Source organism: Miniopterus natalensis, chromosome 8, assembly GCF_054644295.1.
Source record: "Miniopterus natalensis isolate mMinNat1 chromosome 8, mMinNat1.hap1, whole genome shotgun sequence".
NCBI classification, from domain to species: Eukaryota; Metazoa; Chordata; class Mammalia; order Chiroptera; family Miniopteridae; genus Miniopterus; species Miniopterus natalensis.
In genome coordinates, this window is record NC_142088.1 from 33410680 (window position 1) to 33420642 (window position 9963).

The 9963-nt window shown below is 39.0% G+C and overlaps 1 pseudogene; it reads right to left on the reverse strand.

Moving 5' to 3' along the window:
• Positions 1 to 5605: 5605 nt before the first annotated feature.
• LOC107546728 (von Hippel-Lindau disease tumor suppressor pseudogene) lies at positions 5606 to 6202 on the reverse strand (annotated as a pseudogene).
• Between the last annotated feature and the right edge of the window lie 3761 nt (positions 6203 to 9963).

The following is a 9963-nucleotide window of genomic DNA, read 5'->3' on the forward strand; positions in this document are numbered from 1 at the left end:
CAGTCCCTTTTATGTTCTAAACACTGAAGGAGTGGAAGAAGACACAGTAATAAAGCTACCCAGAGAATCAATAAACTGCTTTTTGCCTTCAGTTCTATTCATACCTGTTTTTAAGGTAAAACTCCTCTCCAGAAATAAAGGTTTTGAAATAATATTAAAAATACCATAAAAGGGCATGTCATGGAAAGTTGAATGCCTAAAGGTTCAAACTACTTCACCTCCAGGATCTCAAACTCTCTTTCTGACCCAGGCGTCTTCTCTCTCGCTTTTCTCTCTTCTCACTCCTCCTAACCTTTTGCCCCATCTCTACCTGCAGAAATCCCACCCAAGCTTCAAAGCCTAGCTCCAACTCTAAATCCCTTGGGAATACTGCAGCACTTTGCTTGCTCTTTTCTTCCAAAATGTCCCTGTACTCTTTCCTTCTAAAATGCATTGTGTGTGCACTTGATATAATTTTCCATAAGAGACCTGAGTTTCCTCCATATCTCTGCATCCCAAGAGCACACTGAGCGTAACAGCCCTGGTCTGGAGGACCATCGAGGCTGCACCATGCAGAAAGCACACTTGGAAATGCATGAAAAAGATAGTTCCAAGAAGATAAAAGGATATGAAGTACTTTATAATGCCCCCATTTATAGCACACTAGCACCCTTTCCTATTGAGAAGCTAGTAGATTGTTTTCCAAAAAAAATTTTAAGGTATCTACATGACTGTTGGTATTTTTTTACATTTTTTTCTTTTTCAATTAGAGTTGACACTTAATATTATATTAGTTTCAGGTGTACAGAACAGTGGTTATACATTTATATAACTTATGAAGTGATCCCCCAATAAATCCAGTACCCACCTGGCACCATATATAGTTATTATGATATTATTGATTATATTCCCTGCGCTGTGCCCTACATCCCCATGACTGTTTTGTAACTACCATTTGTGCTTCTTAATCCCTTCACCTCTTTCACTCAGCCCCCCCCCCCACCCTCTTATCTGGCAACCGTGAGCCTGTTCTCTGTATCTATGAGTTTGTTTCTCTTTTGTTTATTTGTTTATTTTGTGTTTGAGATTCCACACGGAGGTGAAATTACATGGTACTTGCCTTTGTCTGACTTAGTTCACTTAGAATAATCATCAATAAATCAACAAGTGGAGGGTGTGGAGAAAAGGAAGCCCTCACGCACTGTTAGTGGGGTTGCAAACTGATGCAGCCACTGTGGAAAACCATATGGAGATTCCTCAACAAAATCAAAAACGGAACTGCCATGTTACCCAGCAAGCCCGCCTTAGGGGCAAACAGGAATACAGGCTGCCATTCGGCGGACCTTAAGATGTGACGGTCATCCTGAATCCTCCGGGTGGGCTCAGCGTAATCACCAGGATCCTTCACGGTAGAGCAGGGAGGCAGGGGGTCTGAGTAGAGGGAGATGTGACTATGAAAGAAGAGCTACAAAAATCCCATGTTGCTGGCTTGACCGTGAAGGAGGGGTCCTTGAGCCAAAGAATGTGGACAGCATCTTGAAAGAGGGAAAGACAAGGGTAAGGATTCTCCTCTCAAGCCTCCAGAAAGACATGCAGCCCTGCCAGCCCTGCCAACAACTTGACTTCAGCCCAGTGAGGCCCTATCAGACTTCCAACGGTAAGATAGTACCTTCGGGTTGTTTTAAGCCTCTAAATTTGAGGTAATTTGCTACAGCAGCAATAGAAAACTAATCCTATTACCTATATGGCAGGAGCTCTGCTGGGTGCTAGAGATAATGAGATTAGCAAGACACTCCAGGGATGCGTTTCCCTCTCCACAAGTCCCATTTTATGACTGGGGAATAATTTATTGCAGTATATAATATTACAGATATTGCTTAGAAGAGTTCTCTACCCATAGTCTAGACGAGTAAGGTAATTTATTAAAACACATGGGTGGCACTTTACAGACCCATATCTTACTCCCCTTCACAGCGTAAATAACTGAAAGCAGGAACTTAGGCGTAGGTGAAGCTCCGGGCTGAGGCGCAAGCTGCCTGCCCAAGTTCTGTTTCCTCTTCTTCCCTACTCTTGTACCATTGTTGCAGCAACATTTCCAGAAGGAAAAAACAAACCTCGGTTTTAAGCTGCCCTTGCAGAAAAGGGTACCAAATGAGGTGTCCACACACAGCTTTCGGGAATGCATCAATTATAGTTCAGATGTTCCTACCCCAAGCTGGTTCCCTTGTGAGTCTCTGCCTGGTCAGGTGTGACTCCTTGCATTTGCTTGTCTGCCTCTCCACTCTTGGAGCAGTGTTTTACTGTTTCCTCACCTCTCTTATGATTCCTAGAAGAGCTGTTGATTTTTCAATCTGTTCAGATTTTTACTTGTTCTTAGGAAGGAATAGCAAATTCCAAGCTCCTCATATGTGGAACGGAAACCAGAAGTCACTTCTGCTCAGTTCTGCTGTGAATCTAAAACTGTTCTGAGAAAAAAAGACTATTACAAAAAAATTTTTTTAGAGACCACTAACTCCCCTTAAGTTTCTGGGAACTGATAGCATAAACTGACTTCCATTTAACCTAGACTCCTGAGCCTCTACAACTCTTAATTTCAATAACTAATCAACATTCTTATAAATATCTGTTCACAAACGTAACCATTTTCAAGCATCTGGACTATGTGTTTATGTCTGAACAGAGCAATATCAATTAAGAATATATGCTATTTCCTAGGAAGGAACCATAATGAACTACTAACTAGGTTTCATAATGCTGCTGCTTATAAGAAACTATAGGGAATATTAAGACTTTTCTGTTTGCATAGAAATTCTAAATGCTAGTACATGGATGCCAATTTTATAGGGATCCAGATTTCCACCCGTAACAATGTTCTAGTGTGAAGGCCTGAATATGTTCCATCGTGGCAATTCAATTCATGCTTTAAAAGAAATCATTATAATCAGTTCACAGTAAGACATTGAGGAAGAGCCAGAGGTGAGGAAAAATGCATGGCTCTCAAAAATAGCTTTAAGGAGGTTGAATCACAGAGTAGAATTTTGTATAAAGTTTCTCCTAGGTTTTTGCCATGTTAGTACCAATGACCCATGAGGAAAAGCAGCAAACCCCCATGCAGTTCCTCTCTCCTCCCTATGGATACACTCTCCAAGGGCAATCTCTTTTTCTGTTTCTAGGGGTTTTAGTGGTTATCTCTATAAATCTAAATAAGGAGCTTGTTTTTTTTTATTATTTTGATTTATTAACTTTAAATAATATCTACTGACTGCCATCATCATAAAATGTAAAAACTGAGTTCATTTACCTTGCTCCCTCCTTCCCTTTATCTCTTCCCAGTGTTGGATATTAATATGGTTATTTTTAGCTTTTGATTGGTTAACCATTAACAGTAAATAACATACTAAACACATATTTCTCATTACAGTGTCTTTCCACAGGAACTCTTTTTCTTTTTCTTTTTTTAATTTAGCACCACTTAATGTATTAAAGAACAACTCTTCCCCCCCCCCCCAGCTGTTTTTGCTCAGTGGTTAGAGAGTCAGCCCACAGACTGAAGGGTCTTGGGTTCAATTTCCAGTTAAGGGCACGTACCTCAGTTGCAGGCTTGATCCCCATGTGAGAGGCAACCAATCGATGTGTCTCTCTCACATCGATGTTTCTCTCTCTCTCCCTTCCACTCTCTCTGAAAAGCAATGGAAAAAAATATCCTCTGGTGAGGATTAAAGAACAACTTTTTAAAACTCAAAATAGGAAACAACACATTTAATACATTCATAAGACTTGAAACACAAAACATTATTCATTCTACAGGTTTTCCATCTTCCTTGGACAACACAAAAAAACACAGTATTCGAATTGCATGTTTTAACAAGAGGAACATGAAGTTTCATTTTGACCAAAGATAGGTTAAAAATAAAATAAAACTAACACTAAACTCATCCAACACCAGCAGACTTCCTTAAAGGTCCATCCTATCCCACTCTGAAGCTCACATAGCTACCTCCTGTACCAGCATTTCTTCATCCCTACCCAACAATTCAACACAAAAAATTAGATAGTTAGAGGTGTGTCACTGAATGAGTACTACAACATGCTAAAATAAATAAACAAATAAGTCTAACTATTTTGCTGAATGTTGGAAGAAGGGAACAAGATTGAGTGAAACAAAGTATATTGAGACAACTCTAGGGCATTTTTTTCATTCACTTTACTCTGTAAAAGACAGGAATTTTGCTCAAAGGTTAGCATAGGAATTAAAGATGCTAAGAAATATCCCAACATTATTTGCAAAAGAAAGATTATACTAATGTTTATGAAGAGCTTATAAAGATGCCATTAAAAATATTTAAGTTATAAAGTTAAATGAAAAAGAATACAAAACTGTGTGTACAGTACAACCTCAGCTATGTAAAACAAACCAACCAAAGTTATCCTAAAAGGGGTTGAAAATTCAGAATGTTAAGTTAGTGATCAGTGATTTTTTTTCTTCCTTTTACTTTTCTGTTTTTTCCAAAGTTTTCTCTACTGATTTTTTTAATATATATACTGTTACAAAAAAGGAAGCCTGATAGAAGTATCTAAAGGATTCAAGTCTGGCCTATAAGAAAATATTTGTATTTATAAAACATTCCAGGCTACTCTCTGAATCCACGGTATATGAGGAGTAACTTCCCAGAGCTTAGAAGGCTTTTCCTCTCCTCCAGCCAAGTACAGTGTCACCAAATCCTACCTGATGAAAATTGCTGAACCAAACAGAAATGTCGTGAACTTACAAAAAGAAACAGAAATACCCACACTTGGCAAAAACCTATCTACAGTATGGTAGTTTCTCCTTAATACTAGAATGAAACAAGAGGACAGCTATTTTCTCCTCCCTTCTGTGCAGATGTCAACTTTCAGAAGAGCTATCATCACAGTAACTGCAAAAAGCTAATCCTGGTTTAGAAACAGAAATAAAACAGCACTGTAACAAAGAAAAGCACAAAATTTGGAAAATTATAAAAGGTGCTTTCTATAAAAATGATTCCCTTTAAAAGATTTATTTGCTGGACACACTTTAAGATCCCCTATACCGCTCCCCAACCCCGCCCCCAAATAAAAGACAAACCCTCCAAACACTTTCTACCAAAGTATCCACTGGTTTGTTCATGCAACAAACACTGATGAAGGCTCATAATGTGAGAGGCACTGGGGTCTCAAAGAGCAGACAGATCTGTCCCTGCCTCAAGAACATCCCAGTCTTCTCAAAGCAGGAAGAGGGCACATCACCAACCACAATGCAGCAATTAAAAGCAGATGCCACTGCTTTCTCACAAGCAAAGGATATGCTGCAATTCTCATTGAATTACTACACAGCGGTTCTTACACAGAAACTTTCCTGACTTACTAAGAGGAAAAATGCAACTACTTGCCCTTGACAAACACTTCTAGAGAGAACAGGCATTACATTTTGCGATATTTGCCCCTAAACATTACAATACCTAGTGGCGTCAGTTAACTTTCTTTTAAGCGATGGAGCATTTTTTAATTCAAGAATGAGATACCTTGAAACCAAGAATAAGTGACCAGTCCTATATCTAGATCAAGACTAGTCAGTTCCTTCAAAAGCTGAAACTCGGGAGTGCAAATTTCAATTAAAATCTTCAGTCTCCTCTTCCACCCATTGATTTTCAAGATGCTCTTGTGTAGGCCACTCCAGGTCTTTCCTCACATGCAGGTAGTCTTCCAGATCTTGGTAGAGTGCTCTCACAGTGTCCAGTCTCCTGTAATTCTCAGGCTTGACGAGGCTTCCAACAACCTGAAGGCATTGCTCTTTTAGGGTAAACATTAGTAGTGTGATGTTGGCAAAAATAGGCTGTCCATCAACATTGAGAGATGGCATAAATAGTTCAGTTTGGTTAACCAGAAGCCCATTGTATGTCCTGGCATCTAAGAAGAGCCAAAGGGTGACCCTTGGCTGGCTACGTGGCTCACGGTTGAAGTTGAGACGCACAGGAAGCACAATATGTGACCTGCAGCCGCAGAAGACATCCCGGGGCAGCTCAGGCAAGGTCACCAAGCACAGCACCAGCCTTGACCTCCCAGCCTCCATCTCCTCTGTGACAGTGGGTTCCTCCCAATGGGACTCTTCCAGGCTGGACTCCTCCGGTGCCTGCCTTGGTCTCTTCCAGGTTCCCTGCCTTCCCTCCACAGGAACTCTTGAATACACTTGGTAACATAAGCACATTAATACTGACATATTTTTTCTGCTTCTTATTAGATTAATTCTAAAAGATGGAAATCAATAAACATAACTGTAATGACTATGTAAATTTACTCTAATGTTATGCTAGAAACATATATTCCCCTCTCCACAGGTCCCATTACATTAATAACATATATATATATCATTTATTAGCAAGTCACTACCAACAAGACATTAACATGCAAATCACTACCAAATCTGATGGATAAAGATATGAAAGAGGAATATATATGTTCCTGTTCAAAAACAACTATGATCCAAGTAGAAGTTATAAGATCTGGAAAGTATTCAGTATAATGTGATTGGTGAGCCGAAATGAACACGATGTCAAGATGACTATGGGGAAAGGTATGTTATAAGAACATAGTAGAATTAGAATGTGACAATTCTGATGAGATTTAAAGGATATAAAAATTAAACTATGTAGAGAGAGAAGCAGGAGAATGGCATGAGAGATAGCATCCTGAGCAGAGCAAACAACATGTCCAAAGACTTTGCTTTTCCCCTTTAGATAAATAGGAAAAAAACATGTGGAACCCAGAAATGTGCTTTTTTCACCTCTCCCCATTATTTTTCAAAACCCTGAGTGCTCTTGTAAGCTTTACTGTTTCTGTATGGCCCATTTCCTAGAATAGCATTTTTTCAAGAGTAGTCTGGACTCAATGGAATCAATTAAATGGGTTGATTTTTTTTTAATGTAATAGAATAGAAGCAAACCAAAAAATGTTAAAGTGCATTATATTTAATAATGGAAAGTGTTGTTCCCAAAGCTTTTGTTATTGCAATCCTTACTTGTTATAACAGTCAAAAACATAGGAGAAACACTGTTCTAGACACTTGCATGCCAAAAAAGTCAACAGCACTGCCAATGAAGTTTTTTTCCCCCAAATATGAGTGAATCTGTGTGCAATAAAACATTTCATCTTCATCAAATGTTAGGAAATGCAATCTCATACACCCAGTCTTTCAACCCCCACTCAGCCACATAAGAATAGGCCTTGGGCCTAGAACATCTCCTTACCAAGACAGAGTCCTCACACCCTGTGCCAGGTTACGACCTCCGGTGAACGCATCTTTCCCTGTTTCAGACCCAGTGTGCATTTCTTGGTTCTTAAGCACATGCATCAATGGTCCTCAGGTCCTCCTGCTTTCCTTATTTCAGACCCCACAGGGGAGAGGCAAAGGCACTTCTACCGCAGCAGAAAGCAGGGTGTGTACAGCTACCTTGCTTACGTTCGCTGGCTGCAAAGTGGATCCACTGGCCGTGGCAAGGGGCTGGATCGTGTTAGCTCTTTCTCTCCCCTTGCTATAAACACCGTCCCACTTGAGCTTGATATGCATGTTGTCTCTTCTTAGCAGCTTCTTATCATATCATGCACTAGTGGCACTTAACTGCAGTTTAACCTTGATTGCACAAGCCCTGCCACTCGGGGAACAGTGAAACAAGCACACAATCAGACAGATTTAGTAATTGTCTATTTAACTTGTAGAGTCCAGACAGAATTCAAACTCATTAAGACAGAAATCTACAAAGGGTGAAATTTCCTGATTGTACGTATTCCAAACATCAGAATCTTGGCTGGAACAGGTTAATAAGGTTCACAAGATCAGACGGTTATCTATAGTAATACATAAAGTACTTAGTAAATCTATTTTAAAACTGCAAAAGTTGAATCATATTCAGTAATCTGCCCTTTAACATTCATATTTATATAAAATAAAATATAAGGGGTATGCAATAGTTCTCATGTTAGAAACCAGTTTTGACTAAGAAACTGTCAACTACCTCTACTGTGTGTGCTAAAGGAAATCGTTCTGGTCAATTTTCAATCTGCTTACTCATTTCTACAGTAAAGAAGTTTCTGAAGTGGTAAGACTGTAATCAATTGGTGAACATTATTCCTTGAACACCTCCTGTATCAATCAGGGAAGCACCTCTCATGGACTAATGAAAGTGTGCCATATACCAAGGAGTACGGTTAATTCAAGCCCATGCATCTGAAGTTAAGAAAGAAAGTGGAAATAAGCCTAAACATCGTGTCCTACCTCAAGAGGTTTAAAAATTAGTAAACATTAATAAAGAATGAGAATTTTTCAGAAATATGGAAACTTGACTGTAGGGAAGCCATGCCAGGCAAAAAGAGTAAGAAGAAAGAATATTCGAGTTTCCCCTAGCAGTGAAATTTTTCCTAAAGGTTTATATCAACACATAATTAATTTGTCCTACTTCTAGGATTTACAGTGCTCTAAAATTGATATTCTTTTTGTGAAAATAACAGCTATTTAAATATATCAGAATCTACATCAGAAGACTGTAAGAGTAAAAATTACCGCCTAAGAAGCTGGGTTGAGCAGGTTTTGAAAACTCACAGTCATCCCTCAGGGAAAAGCAGGGTAATTTAACTGGAGAGGATGATGGTTGAAGGGGAGATCAATATGTAATTTTAGCTAGATCGCTTCCCTATTGTCCTTTGGGCCAATGCCAAAGAAACTCTCTGCCTAGCTTGGCACAATGGGTCAAACCAGAAACACTGCTCGGCACCTGCAAGAGAAAACGGAGCTGGAACAGAGAGCATGCTGAGTGTCAGTCATGAATAAGATGAGATGCAATTTCTGTGGCTATGAGACAGTCCCGCCATCACCAAGTCTCCGTGGGCAACTTCATTGATGCACTTATAATGAAACTTCCCATTTTCTGTTATGTTTCCTCTCTTGGACCTTAAAGAAAATTCATCTTTTATCAGTTCCACACTTCATTGAGTGTCATGATTTGGAAGAGATAATAAAATACTGGCTGGTGCTGCCCCCAGAGAGGACATTGAACCTGCCTTTATTTCAGGAGACTGTACTTACGGGAATTGATTTACCTGCCAAGGCCACTATCTATAAAGGAAAAAAAAAAAGTTATCTTGAAACAAAGCAGAGCCAGAAAATTAGGAGCCACTGTCTAAATGTAGACACTGAAAGGGAGAAAAGCAAAGTGATATCATCAAATTCGGAGAAACAACACCATAGTTATTATCACCAATTCATCCTTAAATTTTATTTATATTTTAAAATATTTTTCCAGTGTTAATTCTGTCCTTCATGTCTACGCAATAGCATTCAAATTATTTAAAATCCCATCGATTCTCAGAGGAAAAAATAACATTTAGAAATAAGTTTCCTCAAGATTGTGGTTCATGTTACTGGAAAATGTGTGTGTGTTGTGTGTGTGTGTGTGAGAGAGAGAGAGAGAGAGAGAGAGAGAGAGAACACAAGGGTGAGGCACGTCATTATCTAAGATCTTAACCATAAAACAGCATGTTTGAACTGGGACACATCTTTAAACCCAAACATTTAGCCCTACCACTGCAGTGGTCATTCTGTTGTTCAAATTTGATCCTTGGCCCACCCCCCACAAATTGTTTCTTCTATATTGAGAAAATTTTTCCAAATCAACATATTTTGCTTGACAGGCAATGGTTTTTACCTCTGTTTAGACATATGTTAGTAGAACACAGTGGAACGTAAGAAAAGGCTTGAGCAAAACAGCACAACTTATATTGAAAACATTTAACCCTATCAGTCTATCTGCCATGAAGTCAATTATCTTCAACAGACTCCACAACGTAGATCTAGTTTTAAGATCATTTTATGATTTATTTTTACTTAACATTAAAATCTGCCCAATGTCTTGGCTGTCTCTGAAAGCAAACCCAAAATAGCCTTTCATAACCAATCAATGAACCTAGGATGTTAAC